The sequence below is a fragment of the Eptatretus burgeri genome, chromosome 8 (assembly GCF_056783735.1).
Source record: "Eptatretus burgeri isolate ZD-2024b chromosome 8, Ebu_testis_v1, whole genome shotgun sequence".
Lineage (NCBI taxonomy): Eukaryota > Metazoa > Chordata > Myxini > Myxiniformes > Myxinidae > Eptatretus > Eptatretus burgeri.
The window spans coordinates 73,101,447-73,123,869 of NC_140968.1; positions in this window are offsets into that span (position 1 = coordinate 73,101,447).

Here is a 22,423-nt window from a genome sequence, read left to right on the forward strand (position 1 = left end):
CTTCGACATTTGTGGCCCTGTGCTTCATGTATTCGCGTTTCTTTTGGTTTTTTTTGCATTTTGTGGGTGTATTCACGTTTTTTTGCACATTTTCATGAGCGTATTTGTGGGATTTTTGATTTTCCTTCATGAATCACAAACCGCCGGGAACCTATCCCCCCTTTTTCCATTGAAACAATGGTCTGCCATTCGCGGATTCGACATTTGCGGCATTTTTCAGGAACGTATCCCTCGTGAATAGTGGGATCCGACAATACTTCATATGCAGATCGTTCAATAAAACTTGACAAGACAGATTTTCGGCCTGCAAAATATCCGAATGAATAACACTGAAAGATTAATTAAAATATCCCCCAACTCTCCATGGTGCATGGGGGAAATAACTTCAACCGTCCACCACCCCTTCTGCTTGTCCATCATCGCAGGCTCGGCGATCTACCAAAGTGCCTTCAGCCGATAACTCTCCAGAGCTAATTAACTCAGTTGCACCAAGAATAACGCATGGCATGGTCAACCATCAAAGTACTAACTAATCCCTATGTTGCTTAACTTCGGTGATCGGACGAGAACCGGTGTTTTCAACGTGAAGTTGTCACACATGTATGGCATGGCTATTGTTATATTGGAGGCACCATTGCGCCCATTGTTGAGTTGGCCAGAATCTCTCTATATTCACGACACTAGTGTGCACAACCAAGGTTGAAAAAATAGGAGAAAGAGAGAAAGAAGAAGGCAGCCATTCTATTTTTATTCAACGTGGAAACGATCCGTGCCTCGTGGCGTGAGCAGCCTCAGTGTGAAAATCTGGGTTATATAAAGGATGTGACTTCAGCCTGAAAACCTTTGTTGTATAAAGGGCATGACCACACCATGATGCTATGTTGTAAAAACAATACAAGATGAGTGGAAGAAGAAGTGAGTTGTGGTGAAGCGAGACAAGTGAATCTTCAGTGACCGGAGCTGTGTTGCTCAGTGAGTGGTGGTCTGCTTCAAAGCCGCTGTCCTTGAGAGTGAGAGGATGGATGAAGGAGAGTTGCGGAGAGCATTGAAGACGAACTCCCCCCACGAGGTTAGCGCTGGGCCGGCACATAGGATAAAGGCTCATTCGCCCCTCCCACGTCACAAAATTTAACGAATATTATACATTTAGGATGTATACAGGTGCTCAAGTCTGATACAATCATGATCAAACTTTTAACTCATCTGGCCTGGCAGAAATCTCTCATGAGGTCTGTTAAGATTTTCGTCAGATTGCTTTGAGAAATCATTTGAGATTCTTGTAGGGAGATGTTTTGTGTTTCACTATCTGCAATGTAAAACAGTGGAACAATATACATTTTAACCCTTCCCAAATTTACCCCACTTGCCTGCAGGTTACTAAGTTTGTCTCTCCCTTCTTCACCTGTTTATTCATCCAGCTGCTGCTTTGACAGGATAGCTCAGCGGTAGTGTATTCCCCTTTGGTCTCTCCAGTCCTGTTTGATACCTGACCCAAGGATAGACTTCCAGACTTGTGCTTCGAAGAACAGGAGTTACATCAATGAGATTGTGCTGTTCCTTGAATGGAGGTTAAGCTGCGTGGTCTGTCTGCTAATATGAGTATCAGCTGGTGGATGTTAAAAAAATTCAACAGTGTATTTTCACAAAGAAGACGTGACTCATTGCCGGCACCCTTAACAAATTACAAATTCCTGCCTTAACACGCAGGGGGCACTGCATCAGCATGTGAAATTGCGATCGGGCTCTGGGTTGTTTGAGGCGTTCAAGTTATGCTCCAACAAATGATGCAACCAGCAGCTTGTTCGGTACTGCACACACTTGAATGAATGAATCTACTAATGTATTTGTGTCTGACCATTTACCCACCATCCCAGAATCAGTATGTTACCCTTGCATTCTGCATCATTTTGCTCTTCCATGAGCCTATATTTTGCATAAAAATGTAACTATTGGGTTTAGTCCCACAATTAACATCTCTCAAACATTAGATCGTTGCAAGATTGGTCTGTCATCAACTTTACATCAATTAAAATTGTGTGGCAGATGGCCTGGTTGGAGTGTGGGCTTTGTGAATCAAACACATCCTCAAATTTCATGTCTCATACCCATGTCCTCATTGTAATATCTGTACAAGGTCATCCAATTCAGCCTTGGACACCACATAAAGGTTGAAGGTAAGTCTGGAAAGGCTCACGCGATTCTCAAGTACACAGATGGTTAAGGAATCGTTCAAATGAAGCAGATGATGGATATTCCTTGAGTGGTTCTTTGACATCGCTGTTTTTAATGAGCCATAATGCATCAAATATATGTGGCCATGCCAATAATGGTCAATTGTATGACAACCAATAATGTTTGAACAAGCAATCTGTCATTGGGATAATGTTCAATTGGCAGTCAAAACAGCCAATTGAACCAATTTTGAACCAAGCTATCTCGGGCTTGACTGGCTGCCCAGTGTGTCGCAAACACATGAATTACCGAGGTAACTTTGGCTAAACATGAACAATCTTTAACACCAAACTATCAAAACTTTCCTTTATCTTGTTGAGACGAAACAAAAAAGTAAAATGTTTTTGAGGACAAAAATGGCATCTCTATGCCCAAAGAACACTCCAGTCACTGGCCAAAAATATCCCAATTTTCTTTATTCATACTTTCCAGGGCTTTGTAAAGACTGTCCTTGCCGATCATTATACTCGATAGACACCAGTAATCGCTAAACTCTATTATAGAAAACAGGTCACTATATACGGGCTGACAGTGTTTGCTTTGAGGCTGACAAGAGGGATATTTATGGGAAGAAGGATAAACTACAATATCAAGAGCACATACATGATGTTTAGTGTCATATCATCTTCTTTCTGGTTTTTATACTGTGTGCAAAGTGAAAAGCAGGGTTAAGCAATTGATTCACTTTGTCTGTCTCTGTCTGTCTGTCTGTCTGTCTGTCCACAAACAGATATTCTCAGTAGACAACATATCACTATTCTCATTAGACAACTTAACCAGCTATTAAACCAAGTTCATTGTCAAACTTGCCTGTGAGCCTTCAGAAGAGAAAGTGACATGAAGAGTCATAAGTGCCTTTCGGAATGCCAAAACCCACCAGCGAGCATCAGGGATGTCCAGTTTGTCAAAAATGGTTTGCCGGCCAATGGAGGTCTTGCGGTGCACAGATGGCCCAGCTTATTAGGGGCCACCAGGGCCAACTATACTGGAGCCAGTCTCATCTGAATATCTGTTCCTCCTTATGGGGGTCGTGTGACCATACGACGACAGCAGCACGACAGACCAGCTGTGTGTGTGTGTGTGTGTGTGTGTGTGTGTGTGTGTGTGTGTGTGTGTGTGTGTGTGTGTGTGTGTGTGTGTGTGTGTGTGTGTGTGTGTGTGTGTGTCATTGATTGTTATCTTCATATGCAGGTTTCAGATGGTGGAATGAAGTATTACCAGGGCTCGAAGTATCCACATTCGTTTTCAGTTCGGGATCAAGATTTATGGACCAAGCTGTGAATTTTTGTTGTTCTCAAAAGTTTTGTTCCGTGGACTCGTTTCAAAATCGTCACTGAGCCCCGGACAGCTTCAAACTGTATTTTGTTTGAAGTAATATTTCCAATTATGGTTTTTAAGATCTCTGAAAGGTTCCTCTTTATAATTCCGTTGCTCCAATTCTCACTGGTACAATGTTAGCGCTGTTCAGTCTACACGACCTTTTTACTTCATTTTTAACTCTCCTATAATGTAGTTCCGGGGACCTAATGGGATGGCGCATCTTCCGTCCATCAGTCAATAAGTCCATCCATCCATAAACACTTGCAACTTCTTCTCAGAAACTACTCATGCGATTATGTCTAAACTTGGCTGAAATGATATTTGGTATGTTGCAACTCAAGTTTGTTCATGGCATTCCAAAATAAAAAAATCAGGCCTTGGGGAATCTACGGGGGGGGGGTGTCCCCAAAAATAGGTATTTGCCTTCTTCTCAGAAATTACACACACAATTCCAATGAAACTTGACCACAACCTTCATCAACTGTGATGTTGCAAAGTTTGCTCACGGCATTAAAAAGAAAATCAATGTGTATGGGGGATTTTAACCTTCCCCACCGCCCCCCCCTCCAATTTTTTTTAGGTATTTGCTCTATTCTTTGAAACTACACACACAATTTTGATGATACTTAACCACGGCATTCATCACCCATGATTTTTAAAGCTTATGACCAGAAAACAAATACACACAAAAAAATCATTTCTTCCCAAAAACACATGCAATTTTGATGAAACTTAACCACAACCTTCATAACCCGTGATGTACCAAAGTTTGTTCACAGCATAAAAAAATAGGACCACTGAACCTGAAGCTTCTCTGGGCCCTGGCCTAATGATGTAACCCAAATTTGGTAGCATTCTGAATGGTGGGTCTGGAGAAGATTTTGGAAGGAATTTGTACGACTGCCATTTTGACACACTTCCGGTCATGTGAATGGAATAAGCTTTGCAATCCCCGTTACAAGTCAGGAGCGGAACATTGCTGCCAAATTTCAGCCATATCGGCCCAGCGGTTTGGCGAGAGAAGTCGAAATGGGAGATGTATGGATGGATGGACCTGTTGGCGAAGGCGCGGGCCGGTGGCGAGTCCGGGCGACGCATCGGGGACGCAGATTGGAGGCGCAGCTCTGCCGGCTGTGTGGTGCGAACCTGCGCGTCTGGCGAGGAGTGCTGGAGAGAGCTTACCGCCCATCGTCGCAAGGCCCGGAGTCAGGCGCGGCCACGCTACCTGCCGTGGGGAGCAGACGTCGTGACCTGCCCACCGAGACACCTCGAGGGTGCAGGTAACCTGCACGGTCTCGTGGGCCTTTTCGGTCATCCACGGCCCATGACCATAAAGTTCTCCGGACCCCGTCTACCCCCTTGCCTGTGAGGAGGTCTTTCCATTTCTTTTGTTCTGTATGACTGCTGTGGCGTCGTGTCCCTGTAAGTAGAAACTGTTAAGTGCATGTACATTCTCATTATAGTCGGTCGAATTGCTTTTGTTTTCTATTTCTTGTCTGTACATTGCATTGCTGCCTTGCTTGCGTTGTGTGTGTAATACGTGCTTAGTGAATAAGTGTCCTTGTGTGCAATGTACCCCGTTCGTCGTGTCCTATTTCCCTTTTGAAAAGCCATCTTGCATCGTTGAATGAGTAGTGGGTTTTGAACGCCCGGTAAAGAGAATCGGATCCGTCGAGGTCGGCGATAACACTGCTCGGTTATCGCTTTAGAACGGAACGGATCGCTTAAGCGGTTCGTGTCCCAGGCCGACCTGCGGCGCGGTACAGTCCCTCGGTAGGTTATCCACACGCGTACTTAGGTATATCGACATTCGGCGATTCACCCTATCTCGCGCGGGTAGAATGCGGACTGGGCTGTGGTGAGGTTAAACCCCCACCCGTGACTGGTTTCTGGCGGTAGTTCCAGGAGGGTCACGACTGAATTGTCCGTCCGGTGGGCGACGCGGTTGCGATTCGAGTTACGCGGCCGATCACAGCGGCCGATTCGAGTTACGCGGCGCAAATTCGTAACTATATATATATATATATATATATATATATATATATATATATATATATATATATATATATATATATATATATATATATATATATATATACATTTTTTTTTTTTTTTTTTTGAGGAGAAGATGTGAGCGAAGAGGAAGAAGAGGTTTTCTCAGCTTGTGCAGGTATTGGATTCTTCCATGATAATTCTGATAATTGATACACTGTGATTTCAAAATTTAAGTGTACAAAATTAAGTTTATAAATGACATTATAATTTATAAGTTAAATTGAAAGTTTATAACTTATAAGGTAAAAAAAATAGATCTGAGAACGCGTGAGTAAGGAGGAAGAAGATGTGGTTCAGGAGCGTCCAGAACGAATAAAGAACATCTTGCGAGTGTCGCATCTGGAGCAGACGTTCTGAGAGAGCGCTTACAGAAGATTAAGATGCACACAAAGCCGAGAGGCGCTTTAAAAATCAGAGTGGGGCTCAGGAAAGCAGACGAGCATGCTCGAAGCTGACTCTTTTTTTTGTGAGTGCCAAACTATTTCTGCTGATACTCATTGGAGAACCTAATAAAAAAATTCCGTGAACCCCTGCCTATTCCCGTGTCTTAAATGTACCTTGATGGGGGTGTATTATCAAATTTGTGTCCTTGTGAGTGTGTCTTAAATCCTGAGGCCTCAGCTGTAGCCAGTAAGCGTGCCTCCATTCTTTCTCTGAACTAACGTGTGCATCATTCGGTGTCCTTTATCCTGAGTGTTCTCCTTGTATTTTATTTCTCCCCCTTTGCTTCAACCACACTCCCCCACCCTCCCCCCCCCAAAAAAACCTTATTTTACTCCAAATCTTAACTCATTCTGCCTGTTATTTACTTCCTTTGATCATAATTAATCCTTTCATTTTCAGTTCCTCTAAATGAAACTAATTTGCTTTCAAGTCACACTTTTAAAACTTTTATTGACAATTTGAAATGCTTTTATTTTCCATATCTCTCTGTCAGGAATCTTCATTTTTCCCTATCCCATGTTCTTCTTCTCTATCTCAATCTCTTCCTCTTCTTATTCACACAGTTTCTTTCCAAAACCTGTTGAACTCGCCAATGCTCAATAGTGGACCATCCCTCAGAACGTATGTGCTTTCCCCATGACTCCCCCATGCTTTCAATAACTCTTCATTTCATTCCTCTCATGATATCCGTCTTCGTGTATCAGAATTGGGGACCATGAGAAGTCCAGTCTGCAGAGAATGCCAGAACATTATATTTCCTTCACATCCAAAAATTGTTAAACCCTGCCATGTTGGTACCCTCGCCCACATCATCTCGTTCATGCTCTTGTCCTCCCACCCTTTCCCTTCCTTCTCTGTAGCCCCCAATTCAGCATCCATTAACCACCTCTCTCCATCCTCTATGTCTTGCTCCTTTCCATCTTCCCACTCACCGACCCCTCCCAGCATCCTTTTGGCCCTGTCTCCCAGCTTCCGTTTCCTCATGCCCCCCTCTCAGTTTTTCTCTCACCCGCACCCTCTCAGCTTCTTTCTCACGCTTCCTCCTTCCAGATGTTCTTGCAGCTTGCCAACAGTACCACATCCTCTGATCCTAACTGTGTGGACCTCCAACATCTGAGGCCTCTGGTCAAATGTGACAGATCCCTCAATCCAAGCCACTGTTGATGAACTGGACATAATCAGCTTAACAGAATCCTTACTCCCACAGGATGTCCATGACTCCTTCATGTCTCTCCCTAGGTATTGTCTCCTTGGGTTCAATTGACCTGAACCCCGTCCCGGTGACAGAGTTGCACTTTTTTTCTTTTCTTTTAAAATTTTTTTTGTATGCCTTGTCGAGCCTCGTATGAGAGCGAACACACAACACACAGCAAGGGGGGCATGAGACAAGAGGAGTGGGAGTGGGAGGGACAAAACAGTGGGGAACAGAGACATTAGGAGGTCCGTGGAAGGGAGAGGGATGGGGCGGGGAACATGGGGAATACAAGATGGAAATTACAGGGACTTTCAGGAAGGAAAGTAGGGAATTTGAAGGAGGTGGGCTTGGGTGGATGAACGGGGGTATAAAAGATCGAGGATTTGGATAGAGGATGATAAGAAGTGGTGGTGAAAAGCTGTTTTGAAGGCCTGGAGGGAAGAATGGGATTGAATAGAGTGAGGGAATATATTCCAAAGGTGGGAAATTGTCTTTTTCTCACCATTATGATAGCAACATACTACTTCCTGCAGTGCAATATTGTCCAAATAATGCTTCAGAGGGTGTAGCAACACAGTCTGTTCCAACACTGCTTTTATACAGACAGAAAGTTTGTAACTAATCAACAAAAGTTGGGACTCCTGTAGGAAATGTTTGCATCAACTTTCAAGGCATAATTTACTTCCATTGCTGCAAAACAGCTGCAGTTGCTAACACATTACTTGTTCCCTGAAAAGGGCCTTTTTTAACAACTGAAATTTACATTATTTTTCAGTTGTTGGTAACTTAAACTTTTTTATTTAACCTCAGGCAGTTTATTGCTTAGGTTTGTACCATTTCACGTTATTCACTGGACTTGAACGGCTTAAATTTCAGTAAAAACTGGAAAAATGGGGGTGTTCTAAAATTTTAGACCAGTGGTACATATATATATATATATATATATATATATATATATATATATATATATATATATATATATATATATATATATATGTAATAGATTTCCTCTTACATGAATCAACTTTTAACGACCCATCCCAGTTCTCTCTCTTCGTTGTATGTGGTGATTTCAGTTGTCAACCTGCCAAACGACTGGGTGCAGTTGTTACCTCTCACCAGCCATAGCACTACAACTAAGCATTTATCTCACGCCATGTGAATGACTCAATTTTATCTTTCTCTGTACAGTCAAGGCTCATTGAGAAGCAACAACACAGATGGGAACAAGATATAACAATAAAAAGGAAAGTTAGGGGGGGAGGGGATCAGCACACACCAACAGCAGGTTATAAGGATATAATAAAAGGACACCTGGAGGAAGAAAGGACACTGGGAGGGAGAGGCAGACACAGAAGGTTGATCCCCATGGGACTGGAACTGTAAACCAGAATAGCACTAAGTTCCTTGACTTTGCAATAAGTCATGGACTTAGGGTGGCCAGTTCATGGTTTCAGCACCCACAAGCTCATCGCTGGACTTGGTATTCCAATGATGGTGGTGTAGAAAAGGAGATTGAACATGTCGTCATTGATGGTCTCTGGAGGATGATCCAGAATTGCAGAGTCTACCAGAGTGCTCAGTTCCTCAATACTGTTACGTCTGAGGGGGGGGGGGGGGTATGCATTCAAAGGGTAATTAGGATGTTTAATTAGGTATGCCATGCTGTTCGAGTTGTACCAGGATCTCGATGTAATAAGTAGCAATTCAGTGGTGATAAGTTGTCTAGTAAATGTCCATTTCTTTAAGGGGGAAATGATAATTGTCACGTATTTAGATAGGGAGACAGGTTAGGGTAAGTGTGTATGCGTAAACCATTTTAGAATTCCCTGGAGGCTTGCCGTGACGTAACATGACAGTGCTGCGGATGGCTCCGCCCCTTGATCACGATTGGCGGAAGGCGACGGCAGAGGGCCAATAAAAGGACTCGAGTATAAAAAGGTTCTGTTCGGGAAAAGAAGAGGAGGAAGAGTCATAAAAAGAAAGCGTCTGGTCGAGGCTGTTGGTCTCGGAACGCGCTCTCTCGTTGCACTGATTCGTTCCTCGATTCGTCGTGTCTCGTGGCCTTGCTGTGCCTCATGCCTCACCTCGGTTGGCTCTAGAGTTCTGCTGGCTCGGAGTACGGGACCGAATGGCAGGCGGACCTGCCTCCCTCTCCTGCTCGCATCTTGGCGCCAGAACTGGCTCCCTGGCGGCTGTGAGCGGACTTGGGCCGACACCAGGAGGTCGACACCAGACGAGCGCAACGCCAGCTCGTCCGGCGCTAATCCAGTGACTGTTGCGTCGACACCACGGGCAAGCCTGACCACCAGCTACGTTGTGTGTGTGTGTGTGTGTGTGTGTGTGTGTGTGTGTGTGTGTGTGTGTGTGTGTGTGTGTGTGTGTGTGTGTGTGTGTGTGTGTGTGTGTGTGTGTGTGTGTGTGTGTGTGTGTGTGTGTGTGTGTGTGTGTGTGTGTGTGTACACGTACCTGGCGCTTTAGAGGGTTTGAGATTTGTATATCCATTAGAATTGTTTGTGTTTTCCCCACGCCCGAACCCACTCCACCATCCCGTCGAATCACCCCGGATCCCTCCTCTTGCCGAGTCTTATTATTTCTGATTAGAGAAATAAACATTATTAACTCAGTGAAAAGTGACTCATGCCACCTTCCTCGTCCCGTTTGCTGTAGAGCGATTAAAACCGCCATCTTTGGGTTATAAAAAATAAACCGCCTCCATAGTTTTGGCTCGTTCTACGTTGGCGGGACTGTTCAAGTCCCATGGACGTCACAATACTGACCACCGGCTTGTTGTAGCAACTCTTAAGTTGCACCTTAAATCCAGGAGAATGGTACCATCCCAGCCTACAATGATGGATGTTGGCATGCTCAAGGATGAGAGGGTAGCTGAGGAGTTTGCGAACAGGCTGAGTGGAGATTTGAGAGGTCCGGGTGCTTTGGGGGATCTTGAAGAGTTATGGAGTACCTTCAAGACCACCGTCCTTGATGGGGCTGGTGGATGTCTTGGAACTCACCGTCGGGCAAAAAAGAATTTTGTCTTTCAAGGGACACTGGATCGCAGGGCCAGGTTGAATGGTAGAACTGAGCTGTTCAGGGAGCTGTGGCATAAAACTGTATGTGCCTCAGGGTGGACAAGGAGGCTTATGTGCGAGGAATCTGTGAGGGGTAGAGCATCACCTGTCGTCAAGTGATTCTCGTCCTGCTTACAAGGGAATTCGTGCATTGTGTTCATCCAAGCCCATCCTTCGGTGTACTGCAGTTAGAGCAGAGGGTGGTGGGCTCTTGACAGAGGAGTCCGAAGTAAAGGCCTGTTGGGCCGGTTACTTTGAGCGATTGTACCAGGCTGATCCACCAGCTGTTGAGTTGGACATCAGGGGTGTTACAATAACTGTTGCTGACCATCCAATCAACTGTGGTCCACCTTTTTTGTGGAAACGGACTGCGGTGCACCGGTTGAAATGGGGTAAAGCTCCAGGGATCTGTGGCATCCATGCTGAACTTATCAAGGCTGGTGGAAATGCTGCACTCATATCGTTGCATGCATTTCTGTGCTCTGCCTGAAACACCGGCATCATACCAACTGACTGGAAGAGGGGCCTCTGGAAAGAGAAGGAGGTTCACCAGGACTGCAACAACTAGCGAGGGGTGATGCTGCTCTCAGTGCCGGGCAAGGTCTTTGCTCGAATAATTATTGATAGGCTTTGCCACCATCTGCTTGAGCACCAGCATCCAGAGCAGGCAGGCTTTACACCAAAGAGGTCAACGATTGACCGTATCCTTGCTCTTCGTGTCCTCACCGAACGCAGACGAGAGTTTCGGCAGGGGCTGCTTGCAGCCTATGTTGATCTCTGTAAAACGTTTGATTCAGTGTATCGGGATGCCCTCTGGAGGATTCTTGATCTTCGTGGGGTGCCACCGATCTGATTGATCTGATATCTGAACTCAACTTTGGTACTGAGAGTGCTGTGAGATGTGGTGGTACCATCTCTGACATATTTCTACTTGTTACTGGAGTTCGTCAGGGATGTGTACTAGCCCCCACACTTTTCAGCACTTGTATGGACTGGATTCTGGGGAGGATGTTGGAGAGATCAAGCTGCGGTGCATCATTTGGAAATGTGAATATCTCTGACCTTGATTTCGCAGATGATGCAGTCATCCTTGCGGAGACTTTAGATATCCTTTTGGGGGCCCTCCAGGTGCTGAATGAGCAGTCAAAGCCGCTGCGATTATGGGTTTCTTGGGTCAAAACTAAGATCCAGGCTTTCAAAGACATCTTGGATGCTGCTGTCCTGTCTGTGCCTGTTTGTGGTGAGGATGTTGAGGTATTGGAGAGATTCACTTACCTTGCAGTGATATTCATGTCTTTGCTGGCTGTGAGCTAGAGGTCAATAGACATCTGGGTCAGGCCTGGGGAGTCATGGATTCACTGGATAATGGGGTGTGGCACTGCCGGTACCTGTGCGGGAGGACGAAAGTCCGAGTCTTCAGGTCCTTGGTACTTCCAGTCTTGCTCTATGGATGTGAGACTTGGACTCGGACTCTGACCAGGGATCTGAGATGGAGAATTAATTCCTTTGGTACCAGGTCTCTTCAGAGAATCCTTGGCTATCGCTGGTCGGACTTTGTGTCCAACGAGCGGTTGCTGAGAGACTCAAATGAGATTTGTTTCCTGCATAGTCCGTGAGTGTCAGCTGCGGCTGTATGGATATGTGGCTCGTTTTCCTCACTCTGATCCTGCTCACCAGATTCTCTCACCGAGGGAGTCTCGTGAGTGGAGGAGGCCAATGGATCGACCACGTGCCTCGTGGTTGCAGCAGGTTGATTAGCATCTCAAGGAGATGGGGATTGGCCAGGCATCTGCCTGGGGGATGGCCAGACAGAGGACCCTGGTGGACGTAGCGACGCGCTGCTCTGGCGCATGCTCCCATACCTGACCTGACCAGTTCTCTCTCTCTTCCTTGGATGTGGTGATTTCAGTCATCAACCTGCCAAACGACTGGGTGCAGTTGTTTCCTCTCACCAGTCATAGCACTGCAACTAAGCATTTATGTCACTCCATGTGCATGACTCAATTTAATCTTTCTATGTACAGTCAAGGCTCATTGAGAAGCTGCAACACAGATGGGAACAAGATATAACAGAATAAAAAGGAAAGCGGAAATAGAGGGGGGGAGGGGATCAGGACACACCAACAGCAGGTTATAAGGATAAAATATAAGGACACCTGGAGGAAGAAAGGACACGGGGAGGGAGAGGCGCACAAAGAGGGTTGAACAAGCTGGAGACAAGCACAAACACTCAATCACAGAAATGGCAGACCAGGTGGGTGGTCTCTGTCTTTTACCACCTCTTTTCTGGTCTTGTACCTTGTGCTCTTTCTATGCTTTGGCCCTCCCAGGTTTCTGCAGGGCGCTCATGGTCCACCAGCAAAGTCTTTCTGGTGAAACTCCCAAAATCCAGAATCAATGTTCACCTCCACTCATTCGTTTCTCTTTTTCACACCTGTGGAACCAAATTCCACATCATGTTCAATCTCATGTTTCCATCCAGGTCTTCAAGGCAGATGTTTACCACAATTTCAGATCATCCCCCATCCAAAACCATGATCTTTTCTCCCCCTGTTAATGAACCACTTTTAAAAATTATAGTGTCTGGATCCAGATCTTCACGAAAATCGAAAAAAATCGTACTTGTCACACACCCAAACTGTCTGCCAATTTTTGTCCGAATCCGTCTAACTTTTTCAGATATCATTACCTTCGCAAACTTTGTTGCGAAGGTTATGTTTTGATCGCTGTGTATTTATTTATTTTTTTATTTGTGAATATGTGCGTTTGTTTGTTTGTTATTCGCATAACTCCAAAAGTATTGAACTGAATCACAGAAAATTTGGTGGGATGATTGGTTATTATCCGAGGACCATTTGATTAGATTTTGGGAGCGATTGGGTCAAAGGTCAAGGTCATGAAAAGGTCAAAATCGTCTTTTTACCATAGCGCGGTCAATTTGTATCCAATTTGCATGCAACTAATGCCAAAATTTTCAGAATTCAATGCCCCATCTTGTGATATGTGACATGACACAATGACCTAATAACCCTTATTAGCGATTGGGAGTCAAAGGTCAGGGGGGGTCACGACATTGCAAAATGTGCGGTTTTAGTCATAACACAGTCAATTCTTATCCGATTTTGCATGAAACCAACACCAAAATGTTGACTGTTCTTTTCCCCACACTCTAATACCAATTACAAAATTACGAGTACAAAGGTCAAGGTCGAGGTAATGAAAAGGTCAAAATCGTCATTTTTGTACAATGAATGATTGTTTGTTCACAATAAATAACTTATTTAGAAAAACAGAAACTCGTGTGTGCTAAATGCCCCTAAAATGCCAGAAAATAATATCTTATAATGTGACCAGTTGTCATCAGATTGACTTGACACCGACACCCAAAAAGGTCAGGGGGTTCATAAAGAAATTGTACAATGTACGTGAATCAGTGTCAAACAGCAGGAAATTTAATGTTTCTAAGCCATCATAACACATATGAGATGGCAGATGTGGTATGGGATTAAATACCCTCACAATCAACGGTTTCTGGGGGTGGGGGGATGTAGCGTTGGCGAAGGTATGCGCTCTACTGAGTGCCCGTTCTAGCATTATATATAACTTTGGCACCATCTCTCAAAGGTGAAGAATTTAATTTTAAAGAGTCTAGTATCCGGATCCAGATCCAAATCTTCACCAAAATCGAATCAATTCGTCTTTCTCACACACCCAGCCTGTCCACCAAGTTTTGTCCAAATCAGTCCATAACTTTATGAGATATCGTGCTCACAGACATTCAAACAAACAGACAGATAGGGGTGAAAACATCCTCCATCCACCTTCAGTGGTGGAGGTAAATATGTCCATCCCTCTGCCCATAAGTGACTGTACTCGAAGTTCTTTCTGCCCTTCCCCGTAACTATCTGGTTAGAGCTGATGATTTTGAGCATTCAACGGATTACTTTGTATTTTGATTTTAAGCTTAGAAAGTAAAGTCACGGTTTTGTGATTGTACACTTGTAATCAGCCTGGCGGACAAAATTTTAATACAAAAATAGAGTAATTATTTATCAAGTATGAGGTATATTTTGGAATTATGCAGGTACAGTATTCAACTCAGTTATCATGCACCTGTTGTTGCAAACTCGAAGCTTAACATTATCATTAATCATCAGCCACAGGCTGTGTACAAATAAATAATACAAGAAAGATGTCATGCATTGCACGATACTTGTGAAATCCAAAAAACAAATTTGACCTCAAAAATAATTGGTAGTTGAATTCAATGACTAAATACGCAAATCTTTAAATTTCAAGTCAATCAGATGAAAATTAACAATTTTAGAAATTTGGTCTATGTCGACATTTTGGCCGATGTTGACCTCAAACATAATCGGCTGGTTGAATTCAGTGACCTGAAATATAAATCCTCTTCATATTTCAAGTCGATCGGATGAAAATTGAGGATTTAAAAATCTAACCTAAGTTCTTGACCGTTGGCCTATGTTGTTGACCTTTTGGCCGATGTTGACCTCAAAAATAATGGGTTGAATTCAGTAATCTGATATGCAAATCTTCTTCAAATTTCAAGTCAATGGGATGAAAATTGTGGATTTTAGAAATTCCATCTTGGTTGTTGACCTTTGGCTTATGTTGACTTTGATCTATGTTGCCCTCAAATAATTGGGTGGTTGAATTCAGTAACCTGATATGCAAATCCTCCTCAAATTTCAAGTCAATGGGATGAAAATTGTAGATTTGAAAAATTCCACCATGGTCATTGACCTTTGGCCTATGTTGAACTTTTGGTCTATGTTGACCTCAACAATAATAGGTGGTTGAATTCAATGACCAAATATGAAAGTCTTTTTCAAATTTCAAGTCAATCAGATAAAAATTGACGATTTTAGAAATTTGGCCTATGTTTACCTTTTGGCTTATGATGAGCTCAAAAATAATTGGTGGTTGAATTCAGTGACATGAAATGCAAATCCTGTTGAAATTTCTAGTCAATTAGATGAAAATTGAGGGTTTTAGAAATTTGACAAATTTGTTGACCTTTCGCCTTTGTTGACCTATTGAGCTCAAAAACAACAGGCTTCTTGCTTTTGACTAACTCTACCATGTGGTGAAGTTTCGTGAAGATCGGTTTAAAATGATGACCTGTGGGGGATAAACATAATAAGAGGTAAACAGAATAATGCACGCAACCAACCTTGAATACTTGAATTCATGAATACTTGAACTTTGAATACTTGAATAACAGACAATACTTGAAAAATCTTCAATCTTTTTTTGATATAAATCTTCGATTAATCTTCAAAGCAATGTCACTTGAAATGAAGAAGGTAATTTTAAAGGAAAAGTTATCAATTAATTTTTTTTCGCCAGGATTTTTTTTTTCTGCTAAATTTATAAATTTTAGCCAGATTTTGTCTTCCTGGTTGGCATAATTTTTACCGAGAAAATTCCGATGCACTCTGATTACCTATGCACGGAGAATGATGTGCTGTGGAGGCTGGAGAGGTGTGAGACCTAAAATAATTGAGAATGTGAATAAAGGAGGTTTAGAGGGAATGAGGGAGGTTTGAGAGGTAAGTTTAGAGAAAAGAGTAGATTGGGGTATGATGCCTCTATTTTCCAGGACCATTTTTGTACATGTACCATGTTAGATGATCCCTCACATTCTTAGAAGCCACTTTCAATATCTCGACTCCATAATACTCAAATAAATCTTGTTGAAGTTGAAACTGGAAAATAATTTTATTTATTGATTAAAAAAAAAATTGATAAATAAAATTCCTCTTCAGTCATTGTGTTTGTCATTTATATTTCCCTTTTTATGTATGCAAGCAGAGGGTCCATCTCATATTGTTTGAGTTTAAACATAATTGTTCAAAGGGTTTGTTGATCACATATAAAAATTCCCCCCAAGCAGGTAATTGAAAATCCAACTATAAAGGAGGATGTGCGGAGCAGAGGAGAGTCAGCACTCGAGCCGCCTCCAGCAGATTTTTGGACTATTTTCTTGTCATAATTAAATGAATCTGCCTGTTGGTTTGGCAAAAGTGTTGACAAGGCAATAATTATTTCCATACACCCAAAGCATTTCAAAGGCTTTGTTACCTCTCCTGGAAAATTGAGGAATCACAGAGGGTGTGCCAATAAAAGGTTAAATACTTCAAAACTTTATTAACCAAAACATTGAGCAATAAAACAAAAAATTAACTCGTAAAATGAAAACCAAATCATGCAGAAATCGAACTCATTATGCGTTAATGCGCTTATCGTTGAGATGTTCAATGTAAGCACCCCCATGCACACACCATGCATTCACACGAATTGTGAAGTTTTCATTGACGTTTCTGCAAGTTTTAATGGTTACTGTCTGCACATGAGCCTCGACTACTGTCTTCAGATCTGGGGTGTTCCTTGTAGATGGTATCCTTGCAAGCTCCCCAGAGGAAAAAATTCGGTGTATTGAGGTCGGGGCTGTGTGGAGACCATTCATTTTCCATATGCAAACTGAGAATTCTTCCGAATTTTTGACGTAGAAAGGCAATTGTTTCATTGGCTGTATGCGGGGTAGCACCGTCTTGCATGTTCCACTGTCGCCGGAGGGCTGCAGTGCTCATCGATTGCTTCAAGTCTTTGTAAAAGGTGTTGACAATCGACTGGTATCGTTCCTCATTGAGGGTAACCATTCTTCCGTTTTTGTCTTCAAACCAATACGGCCCAAACACACCTCTGTAGCTGAGAGTCACAAAAGCAGTGACTTTCCGACCCATAAGCGACTTCTCTTCAATCTCATCTGGCGTTGACTTTTCCAGAAAATGTTGTGTGACTTGACAGCACCATTGACGTGAGAGTGTGCTTCGTCACTAAACCACACATCGCGGATCCAGTTTGGGTTTCCCTCCATCTTTTGCTGCAGTATCTCACACAAAGCGTCTCGTGCTGCTTTATCCCCATCGGTCAATTTATGGGCTGTTGTGATGTGGTAAGGAAAGATGATGTGTCTCCATGTGGTAAGGAAAGAGGTTTAATCCTTGAGGTGTTCATTGTGAGGTGGGGGGAGGAGAGAGAGAGAGGAGGAGGCAAGGATGGGAGAGAGAGAGATTGAGAGGTGGTGAGAGAGGGAGGGAAGAGGAAATGGGGCGGGGGGGGGGGGTAGAGAGAGAGGAGGGGTCGGAAAGAGGGAGAGGGCTGGGAGAGAGGGGATAGGGGTGAGGGATTCCAGCAGATGTGTTGCCCAGTTTATTATCTATCCGAAAGATGATATACACAGTGATGAATCACTCTGCCTGTGAAACACCGGGATGACAGTTGAAAGCTGGGCCGGGATTCAAATCAAGGCTACACAGAGTGAGCATGCGTACCCTCGGCTTTCCTGGAGTGATGTAGCGATGACTGACTGAAGAACTGAAAATATTTTTTTCCTCATTGTGATCACATAATTTATTTTGCTATCCTACCTCCGGTATCGAACTGCGGTATCGCAATTGAAACTTGAAGAAAGCGTCAAAGTGGCCTCACCACCCAATGCTCAAAACGTTTGACGAAACGTTTTAAAAGCGAAATGTTTAATGTTTATTTGTATTTTCTATGCTGAAGTGATAGCTCATTTAATGGAAGAACAAATAAGGGGAAACGTCGTGGAAAATAAAATTTCACATTTGCAGCGATCCAGCCACCTGCCTGTTACCACTGCAGAACAACACGTGGCCAACTCAGGTGAGTCGCCCTGAACTTTGTTCAAGTCGATCTACATACAGTATTCAATGACAGTGCCAATTTTGTAGGGCACTCGCCAAGTGGCTTGAGCACTCCAACGAAAAGGTTGATAAGAAATGGCTCGTTTGGCATGCGATTAGCAATCACCGAACCGTCATATGAAACGTACACCTCCCAGAGATGCCCAAAATGTCAAATATGTTCGAATTGGACAAATGAACATTTTTAGGAGTCGGAAGTGCTTTGAATTTCGATTGTAGAGCTTAAATTTCGTAATTCTGTTTAGTTTAAGTCAGAGATACTCGTGATGATCACACGTGTGGAAATGAAATAAAGCCACGAACGCTGCAATCTCCAGGCGTTTATAAGCATTGCAATGTACCCAGCAATTCGTAGCTATCATGAACAGGCATTCGATATAATATGAGTGAGGAAGGTGGAAAAAAAACTTATCGTAAAGAAATTGTTGCGGCCTGTTCCAAGTCAAGGAATGGTTGAGCAAGCCAAAACACAATGTGGCTTTAAACACCAGCGAAGTTATCCATGATACACCTGAAAACTCCATAGAGTGCGATGACTGAGGATGTACCTGAAGGCCCGGTCACACCTTGACGTTTTAGCCAGCGATGGCAACGTATTAAAATGTATGTAAAACGCTGGCTTACGTTGAACTTTTGATGTTTTTTTTTTTAAAGATTCGGACGTATTCATAGCGACTTGGTCTTATGTATAACGCATTGGTAACGGACACAGAACGTTTCGTTGTGTTATAGATAACTTGTACCAACGAATGCTGAACCTGTTGTCGGCCTACACAACCGATGCCCAACGATAGTCTAACTCAGGCATAGCGCGTTGCACGCATCGCCGACGATGTCATGGCGTAGCCTATTAAAAGGCTGACGCACAACGATTCAAATCATAACTGCCGTAGAAATGGAAGGGTCAAAATCGCGGTCACACCTTGGCGATCTTGCCAGCGTATGCCGACTTAACAAAAAGTGTGTCTAAAACGTTGGGGCACGTCGAATACGGTATGGGTAAGTTTGGTATGCGCGAGTAGAACGCTAAATACGCTATCATAAGTCGTAGTAAGTAGAGTACGTCAAGAAATTTTGAACATGTTCAAAATTTTACGACGTACTCGGCGTATGACACACGTTCGCATGCGATGGGGATAAGTTTTACACACGATATGTGGACGCTTACACACGTCCACAAACGCTACTTATAAGCTACTCATAAGTCGAAACACGTCGCGGTAATGTCTTTTTTACGCGAAACTTATTTCTAACTTATGTTTGACGTGCTTTGAACCAATTCTTTACGTTGTCCCAACACACATCGACGTATGTAGACGTATTCCAATGACGTCTTCCGGTCGACAAAAAAAAAAAAATGAATGTTTCTAGCTTACAACTGCCATATAAAGCCTTTTTCCCAGCGGTTTTGGGAATTGGTATATAAAAATGGTGTTCATAAAAGGGGAGCCCAACAGTGTTTTCGAGTCCTTTTTGAGTCGATGTCCATGTCAGCAGTATCAGTATCAGTATTAGTATTAGTATTAGTAGTAGTTTGTTCATGTTGGCAGTAGTAGGTGGGTGTGAGGGGGAGGGTGTGGGTTATGATGGATCGTCCTTGCGTCCGCGTGTCCACGGGTAGGTTCATAGGCTGCCACTCAACGATTTAAATGGCTGCATCTCCACTATTGAAAGTAGACGCTTGCGCTCAACAATTGGATTTTTTTTACACTCAACGACTTTTAAACGGTACCACTCAGCTAGTTTCATTGTTTACAATGAACGATTTAAATTGCTGTCACTCGCCTTTGTTTTTTTTTTTGTTTTTTTTTTGACGCTGGGGTTTGGAAATTTGAAACGTTTCTTCTGAACGTGTTAAAACGCTCAAACTCGACTATTTTAAATAGACGCTGGCGATGGACAATTGGAATCATAGCCAAGCTCGACATCGAAGTGTGAACATCCTCGTCATGCCGAAGAAAAGTTTGAAGAATGCTGCAAATAAGTGTCCTGGCCGTGGCCGTGGACGCTGACGCAAGGACGATCCATTATACCGACGTCTTTCAGCCTATGAGTAACTTAAAAGTAACGTCTGTCGACGTGTGGCAACGATCGCGTAACGTGCCAACAACACGTTAATCATAGGTTAGAAATAAGTTTCGGGTACGCTAAACATTACCTCGGCGTGTCTCAACTTATGATTAACTTACAAGTAGCATGTGTTGACGTCTGTCAACGATCGCAGACCGTGCCTACAACTTGTGGCCAGCGTAGCGGAACGTGTGAGTCATACGCCGACATACGTCGTGAAATTTCAAGCATGAAAAAATTTGAGGACAACCGAAAAGTACAACGTTTAAAGCCAACGTACAACGACGTATGGCAACATACTACGACGTATGCCAGCGTGCTCTCAATGTTATCAAAACTTACCCATAACGTATTCAACGTGTGCCAGCGTTTTAGAAAAAAAAATCAAAAATCGGCATACGTTGGCTAAAACGTCAAGGTGTGACAGGGCCTTTATAAAAGACATAATTAAATAAGCCTATGAATTATCCTCAAAAGGGGTGTTTTAATGAACCCAAACACCCAATTTTCAGTCATGCACTTCCTTGAAGTTTTCTTAGTTTGCACGCAAAGTTTCAGCTGCGAGGTTTCATGGTTTTGGAGGTTGGAGGAGACACACTGACGCATGCGCGCGCGGGCGCGCGCGCGCACACACACACACACACACACATAGCCATTTATTAGTGTAGATTAGTGAAGTTGCTGCCTGAAACATCTTATTTTGGTGATCATTATGGTCCTGGATTAGTTTTACTCATCTACTGAATCTGTACTATGAGAGCCTTTGTCTGTGTGTCTGCATGTTGCCATTTTTCTCATAAATGGCTGAATGGATCTTCGTCAAATTTTCAGAGGTTCATCAGTGAGTGCAAGGGAGTATTTTCGGCATAAAGAAATATTGAAAAGTTTGAAAGAAAAAGTTCGATTTTTTTGTGTTGAATTTTTTTTTTTTTTTTGCTTTATTGTGTCGAAGCCTTTTTGATTAATGACAGTTATATTCAAGGGGCAAGGCAGGAATGACAAAATGGGCAGAGGCAGGTAGGTAGGATGAAGACAGGCAAGCAGACAGGATGACCTCCTCAGAGAAAGCTCAGACTTGATTCTGCTCAGCAGTCTTTTTCCCGTGGTGTTCCCCGTTCTCTTCAGATCAACTCTCTCACCAACTGCCCGATCGGCTCCTCCCTCTCCTCTGTCTGTTAAATACTCTGCCCCCCCTTGGGAGGTGTCTATAACTCCGCCCCTGAAGGCATTCACAGCGTTGCTTTTTTGCCAACTCTCCCAGCACCCCCCCCCCCCCCGATTGAGGTTCACATCGAGGTTTTACACATAATTTCCTTACATAATCCCTAATTAACTACTACCACACACCACCCCCTATATGGCGCACATGCAAAGAAGGCAATTCTTAAGCTAACATTTCCCTACTTATACATTGAGAGGACTAACTACTCGTACATGGACCATGCCACTCTATGCATTCCTAACTGCTCTATGATGATATCTAACCCCACCCTCACACACAAACGCATTAATATAATTTTAAACTTACCCAGTAAATTCACAAGATATATCACTCCCATCAGTGTTCAAAAGAACCTAATCCAGATAAACAGTTCATTTACTGGTCTGCAGTGTGACCACTCCTTGGCTTTTTTCACAAGATCTTGGCTATTCGTTGTTCACCTTGGCGTCTTGGTTTTCTATAGGTTTTCTTGGCGTCTTGGTTTTCTATTATCATTGCTCTTCCGAAACCTTGTGAATCTTTGGCTTTTTTCATTGGCTCACCTTGGCATTTATGAAAATAAGGAGTGGTCACACTGCTGGCCTGTCAAGGGGTTATGTAACATCCCTCCACTCCACTTCCACTGACCCACCTGGCTGGGTGTATGCAGTACAAGTAAGTGCCTATTCGGTGAGCTGAGAAAGTTCTCCAAGTCTTTCATTGTGCAGCAGCAAAGCCCTTTCTCAGGGGTACTTTTCTAAGAATTTTCAGCTTCTGAAAGAAGCTGAAAATCACGACCTCATGGTTTAAATATAACAGCCATGGAATTATGGGGGGGCAAACCTATCCAGCTTCGTCACCTTCACAATGATTCTCCAGATGAACCAGACAGTCAGGAAACAATGAATTTTTAACCTCCTTAAGTATCCTAAAAGGAACTCTGATCGTCTGTAGGTCTACCCTTACTGCGAGTTCCTCAGGTGAGAGAATGCCATTGTTCCCATCGTTTAGGAGATCTCCCACTGTACATAATATACCCTTTTAGGAAGGGAAGTTAATAAAGCCTGGTGTTGGCGCA